A 7,500-nucleotide genomic window follows, 5' to 3' on the forward strand; every position below is an offset into this window, starting at 1 on the left:
ATACCTAAGTATATACTTAACAGCCTTGTAAGATGTTCAGTGTCTTATAACAGTACTGATATTCATTTATCGGGTTAATGTAACCGACAAAGATGTACACATTGCAATAATATAAACATACGTTCAAGTTTCCATAGTAGTGTTACTGGTTTATCGTATGATTTACGCTATGATGTTGATTGTACTTCGCGCAATGTTATATATCTTATTACATGTAAAAATTGTAATAAACAATACGTCGGATAACTAATCAGAATGTTTCCAGCAGAATGAATAGCCATAGATTTGAGATCAGAAATTGTTCAATAAATCCTATTTCACATGTTGCTACACATTTTGGATCCACTGACAATGATTGCACTTTATTATTACTAATAGACTGTTGTATCATCACTGATCCATCTTTGTATTATGTAATATAATGTACTATATATATTTTTCCGCCAAACGACGTTACGTTATTGTATGACGTTGACGTCACTTCCTTTGTATTTGTTTATATAAATGTACTACTGATGAAGGCTATGGTTGAAACATGTTTAGTACCTAAGACATTTTTATAAACAGTGACGTGTTTGTACGATTTATTTTATATTTTATTTTTATAAATATAAATACAACGTGGCTTACCGGGTACAAAAATCCGCTAACTCTTCACCAAAAAATAATTGCAACTTCTGTCACTTTCATATGAATGCTGCATTCTGATTGGATAATTTGTTCACGTGACCGGTTTTCATTTTCCGATGAACCCACTTCGTATGCAAATTTAAACATGAATATTCATGACGCTACTTTCTGGACATAAACAAGTTGCCAAAATGACGTTATGTTTTGCGCGAAACTTAATGGCGTTGCTTTTTATTGGTCAATAGCAAAATGACGTTATATTTTTTGTGCGAACTTCAACGATATACCCTTTTGACGGAGATGAAACCGAAACTGAAAATAGATTCATACGCTAGATTAAAAGGGACTTTTATGACCCTTACCGCGATAGAATTTCAGCTTTAAGATCATTTTGTGTTGTAATTATAAGAATTGAATAGCATTTTTCCACATTTCATCGGTGTTTGAACTGTCGGGAAAAATATACCTAATTTATGCATAAACGCCGTCGGCGTTTATGCAAATTAGTTTATACACCGATGAAATGCAGAAAAATGCTATTCAATTCTTACCACCAAAACGACGCCATCTTGGAAGTAAGTTCCAACTAACATCACTTAAACCCGCCGTATGCTCATGCCCCCTGGTCTCATAGTTCATATCTTATGAGATACAAAACAAGATTAAAATTATGACTTATTAAAAGCATATCTTTCATGCATCCATACATGCCAGCTTTTGTCACAGACGACGGACAAGGAAAATATATACAAGCATATTGTCAAATGTATTAAAAGCGCATCTCACACTTTGCCAGCACATTCAACAAAAATGGAAAACCGAATTTGGAAAGCTCTGTTAAGGAAGCCCACAATTAAAAGCGCCCAGCGAGAAAACATTGGATCTACAACGGACAGTTTCCAGGCAGAAACGATCCATACTCAAAACCATATAAAGATAAAAACGTAAATTTTAAACATGCCAACTCGAACACAAATGAACAGTTCTGAAGTAAACTACAAGTCAGCTGGTTATATGGGAATATGTCTTTCTTGAGAATGCGATAACATTTACTATCAGCTCATATTTTGAAGACGTGTTAACCCTAAAATGTTCAAACATGTGTCATAATAAGTTTCATGCTAAATTTGACAAAAATGTTCAAATGGTTTTACATTCAAACGACTTATCCAAATAAAATTTTCTAGGCAAAGACAATCCCGATAATTGTGAAAACGCTTAAATTAAAAAAAAATCACAACACTACAAAATCGTCAACAAGCCCCTTGTATATGGCGTTGAGCGTCTTCCACAATACATTTAAACACGTTTCATAATATTTTTAAACGCGCTGTATCATGGAATAATGATCCACATTCACAAGGGAAACCCAAAACTCAATGCATATTGCCTAATCACTACTTCCGGTTGTATATAAAGTCCTAAAAACAACTCCATTCAAGGACATGCAAATGGTGCATCGGCAATTTGAAAACATTCCCAAACCTCCAACAGAATGTCTACCAAAAAGAAGTGGGTTCCAGGACCGTGTCGTTCAACAAACAGGAATGCATGTTTTCCGACCTGGAATACGACTACTCCTCGCACTTTGTGCTACTGGACACTTCCGCATTTGACAAGATCCTTCAATGCGCTTTGTTTATAAACCGCAGGAATTTGGTATAAAAGGGAAAACGCAGAGGACGTTGATAAACTGCGACAACGACATTGCCATTCCGATCCGACTGGGTGTCAAACAAAGTATACATTAAGCGTTTGATAATATGTCGGTTACTTAAAATTAATTTAATTTGTAATTTGTATCGACTTGTACTACTGCGATTGATAAAAAAGCACGTTATTAGAAAAAATAAAACATAAATAATAATACACTTTGTCGGTCCGATTTCTGAAGATGATTCAGGTAACAGTTAAGCCTCGTTGGAAATATCAATGCTGTCTGAAAGCCTTATTTTAGATGGGATCTTATTAGATATGTTAATATAGAACAGCCAACACGGTCTACATCCTTTGATCCGTCGGTGTTAAAATGAATTCTAGCCAAATGCCAAAATGCTTGTAATTATTTAGCAAACCCCAGCATGCATATGTTTCACCTTGGTATCTATTGAGACACAGTACTGGCGCGTACACGCCTTCGTCACATGATAAACATGCAATTATTTAGCAAACCTTAGCATGCATATGTTTCACCTTGGTATCTAGTGGGACACAGTACAGGCGCGTACACGCCTTCGTCACATGATAAACATTGTATCGAATGGTAAGGTCCAAACGAGCTGAATAATAACCAAGATCGCATGTGGGGACTTTTAACTGTGACATTCGCCTTTGCACAGAAGAGCGAAAGCTATGTTTAGATCACATGATAATGCCAAAGTTTCAAATCTAACTGGGTGTTTTGTGACTAAATTCGTTTTCTTTAAGTGTGACCCTGACCTTTACAAAATTGCACTGTGCGTCATGAATTTACAGACCGGATTATCTATTTTATTGCCAATTTGTTGTCCTTTTTACCTTTGATTAAGTGAGATGCTTGTTACAAGTGCTATATAATCATTATAAACGTTGTGCTTTTCAATTTGAAAAGAGGAAACAAGATTTGTCCCTTACATTTACAAAATTTACTTTGCTATTCACAATTGCTAAAACATCTAAAACGGATATTATCCAATAAGGATTACTCTAATCTTTTTATATTTCAGTTTAATATCAAGAACATAAGAACTAAATACAAATCGGTTAATTTCACGTCTTAATGTAGACGTGATAAAATGTACTGGCAGATGGTCCTTGTGCTTGTACCCTTGTTTCATTAAAATGTCATATACCGTAGAGATAGCAAGAACAAGTTATGAAAATTAACAAAATATTTACTGCATAGTATCTCGTGCTCAAGTTTAAGTAATTTTGTACTAGCAACTTGGTTAGGCCATGCTAACAAGTTGTGCGCACAGGATAAATAAACTTGTAAAATGTTAAACATATATTTATTTAATAATTGAAATATGAAACACGACAAAACATTTTTGTAAATATTAATTTCGTTAAGAATAATACGTGTGCAGTCCAAAGCTACATACGCACACAATTTCAACACAAAACATCAATCCAAACTAACGCAATTGAGCGAAAAACATGTTTTCAAACATCCGAACGTGACCTTGGCCGTCATCCAACTGGTCCCGATTGCAACCCCAACCTAGTTAAGCATGTAAGCTTGAAAAACACAGAAACTATATCAGGACTATTCGTGTTCTTATACAACATTTGTATAACCGAACACAAACTAAAAACATGAAATCAACCAAACTGGGATCAACCCGTTGCAACGTCCAGCCTTAACAGTTTTCATATTGACACAGCTGATCCCAGATTGAATACCAACCTAGGCACTGACCTTTACACAACAGGCCTCAAATGAACTTGTAAGACCTGCTAACAAGCAGTATATAAACACGAATCCAGTGTAATATACTTCCACTCCGTGCAAATTCAAGTTATTAAGTTGAACCATTATTTTTAAGAATAATATATAGGTTTCTTTATGAGCTACAAAATAGCCCATATTTCTAAACTGTGTATAAAGACAGGTCATTACTTTAACACGAGTAATTTAACAAACTATTTTCTCTTTTTTTCATCGAATCTGTGGCAATAGTTTTTATCAATCTGTGAAAAGCATGCTACTTGAAATGTAATAGTTATACATTAACTTCACTTTTTTCATTTAAATTATAAATAAGAAAAACAAGTAACACGTTAAGTATTAAAATGATCACAAAAGAAGTTAGTACAAAAGCATTTTTCCTAAATATATAAAAAATATTACATTGAAAGTTAAATACATTTATATATAAGGAGTTAATTCCATCATCAAAATATGCACTTACAGAAGCGCAACAATGTTTAACCGTAGCGTGTTTTTATAAACTTGCAGCAAGCATCAAACTTCGATTTATTCATTACCTTTTGAACAGCTGCATAATTATAGTTGAGTTTGTTTAGCAGACTTAAGAAATCGTTAATGTCTTTAGATGTTATATCAAGAATGTCAGTTTCTCTAGCTGAGTTTTGGCGAACCTTCGGTAGCGTGTCAACATTATGGTTTTCGTTTTTGCGTGGCGGCGTTGATGTTTGTGATCGCCCAGCTGGTTCTTCCGGACGTTTGTGAGACGTTGGACGTTGAGATCGCTTGGTACCATGACCAGATGCAGCTTCGGAGCCTGATCTGTGTGCATCCTTAGGCACACCACTTACACGACCCGAACTTGACTTGTCGGTGTCACATGCTGAAGTGACACTCTGTGTTGGCTTCGTCTTCAAAGAGCCTCCCGTTCCATGTACCGGTATATCAAAAGGGGAAGCTGTGTTCACATCCGCATTTTTACCGTCAGCAGGTGTACTTTGATGATTGATCATACCAGAGGTTGATTCCTGAGACCGCTCTGGTCGATCTGGAAGCCGATGCAATGATTGCCCAGAGGTTGGCACCTCATGAAGGGAATACATGAAGCCCTGTGCTACTCCTCGATATAGTACAGGTCCACCGTCGTGCAACAACAACGCCGGCCAGACCAGGAAATCCACACACGTGCCATCTCTTGTGTAAGATTTGTATAATTCTGACTTCAATGTGTCCCCGTGTTTCGGAGGCTCGTCAAAAACAACAGGAGGATCTTGCACGCACATCAGCCAGCACAGGGTGAATGCCTCCTTAAGGTAGGCTGGTACGATGAGGGCGTCACGTGCGACGGAGGAGGTAGACTGACGCAATTTCGTCATGTACATCTAAAAAGTTGAATTTAAAATACGCTCGGTAATCGATGTCGATTAGACTTGATTTTAATGAAAAAATTAACACGGTAAAATATTAAACAAAATAATATTTATTAGTAGATCTTAAACATTAGCTTTCCCCGAATGTGATTAATGTCCATTAATTCCGCTTTTCTGATTACCTTACAGGCAGATTACTGTGGGATATCACGCTCTAAAATTAAGCTTCATATGACGTCTTTACTGAGGCCATTCTAGAAGAAATATTGTTTGAGATACCTAGGCTCATTGCATGGCAGGTGGGGTTGTTAGGTCAGTGTTTTTTTAATTATTTTTTATCAATGCATATTGATACTTTTATAAAATGTTTTGATTTACATTAAATGTGAATCAATTTAAATGCCATACGCCTAAAAATAGTGTATACGCAAAATAGGACTGATGATAACAGTTTAAGCGTATGTTGTACGTATAGCACACATTGTTACTCAATTATGTCCAATAAAACGTTGTTTGAGCGGGTATATTAAAGGTTTAATTTCACAAGAATACCTTAAACAGAGTACATGTATATCCAGCTTTCTCGGCCATGACTTTTCTGCAATCTCTCAATTGTTTTTCAACAGGCTTCGGCAATGGTGTATCCTTAACATATTAAACGAAAGAAATACATGTATATGGTAACGTTTTATAAAGACATTTCAATACATTTTTAATTTCTATTTGTTGTGTCCACCGCGTGATCATTACCGTTATCATGTCATTTTAGACTGAATACAGCAACAAAGATTGAAAGGACATAGTGTTGGCTACTATGCACATACCATTACATGATGCTAATTTATCGAATGTCTAGTGCACGCAAATACTGAAATTAGAATTTGCTTTGACATGTTGGATCATACCACGCGGTAATCCAAAGTACATAAAAAAACGTCCCTACTTACTACCGGTACTTGTACAAACCTTTCCAAATATATATTTATTGCAAGATGAACACCATACGATAAGAAACAACAACCGATTGAAAAGAGCAACATACAATTACCCCTGTATTCTCCCCGGCAATAGCAGCTCTTATCGTTTTGAACTGCTTTTGTGATTCGGTACGACAAAATTCAGCAACATCCTAGAAATGCAATCAAACGGGCGAGAGAAAATAAGAATACTTATATCACAAAAAGACCTACATAACTCTTATTCAATTCCAAACTCGTTTATATGCCAGCTCAAAATCAAATTGAGCTTTGGCTGCTTTGTTCACTTTAATACTACAATGATGATGTCAATCTTATTAAATGTTAGATGCAACAATTCTGAATGACACACTTACCATTAATATTTTGAGAAGCTGAGCAACTGTGTTTCGTTCGTCTCTGTAAACTTTATGTATTATCTCGAACGAATCTGTCCATTCATTATCGTAGAGCTCCGAATATCGCTCTGCTAATTTTACTGGTCGATTTTTGTCGCTAAGATCGGTTATTGCTGGATTGTTGTCTGTAAGCTTATCTCCCATTGTTCTACTTAATCTGTAAAAAGCAATAGAAAACGTAATCTATTTTAGTTTCATTATTTTCATATGTTTGATGCAATTATATATATCCGAGAAAAATATAATTATATCAAATACAATACATCTGGCTTCATTGAATACCGTAATCAAATACATATATTCTCTTACCTTGTTTTAGTTTCATTTAATTCATTCTCGACATCGGTTAAGCGTTTCCGAAGCTTTGTCACTTGCATATTTAATTCCGCCTCTCTATTCGTGGCTTCTGCCAAATCGTCGAATCCTCTTCTTTTATTCCATGACGTGTTTGTTATATTAATTCCGTTTAATCGGATTTCTTCAGTTACTCGTTTCGCTTTGACTAACTCTTCTTCTTTTTGTTCAAGAAGCCTATTTAATTGTTCTTCACGCGACATGGCTTCAGATACTTCCTGCTGAAGCAATTCGATTTGTTGTTCGGCTCCAGTGCTTAAATTCTCCAGATAAATAAGTCTCTGCTTCTGTTTGGTTATTCGCCTTTTTGCTTCTGATGCCAGCTGCTGATATTTGCTTTTCAGTTGAGTGTGTTCTTCTTT

The 7,500-nt window shown here is 35.6% G+C and overlaps 3 protein-coding genes across 5 annotated transcripts in view; all 3 read right to left on the bottom strand.

Moving 5' to 3' along the window:
- LOC127880758 (uncharacterized) overlaps positions 1–820 on the bottom strand; it is a 9,319-nt gene extending 8,499 nt beyond the window's left edge. The window contains exon 1 of the mRNA XM_052428122.1: positions 631–820. The gene's annotated coding sequence lies outside the window, so the exon portion shown is untranslated. The remainder of the gene's footprint in view (positions 1–630) is intronic.
- Positions 1–7,500, bottom strand: part of LOC127880755 (uncharacterized) — a 75,560-nt gene that overhangs the window by 63,194 nt on the left and 4,866 nt on the right. The gene's annotated exons all lie outside the window — the stretch shown is intronic.
- Positions 1–7,500, bottom strand: part of LOC127880757 (phosphoserine aminotransferase-like) — an 85,929-nt gene that overhangs the window by 51,780 nt on the left and 26,649 nt on the right. The window lies entirely within an intron of this gene.

The sequence above is a fragment of the Dreissena polymorpha genome, chromosome 5 (genome assembly GCF_020536995.1).
Source record: "Dreissena polymorpha isolate Duluth1 chromosome 5, UMN_Dpol_1.0, whole genome shotgun sequence".
Taxonomy (NCBI): Eukaryota; Metazoa; Mollusca; class Bivalvia; order Myida; family Dreissenidae; genus Dreissena; species Dreissena polymorpha.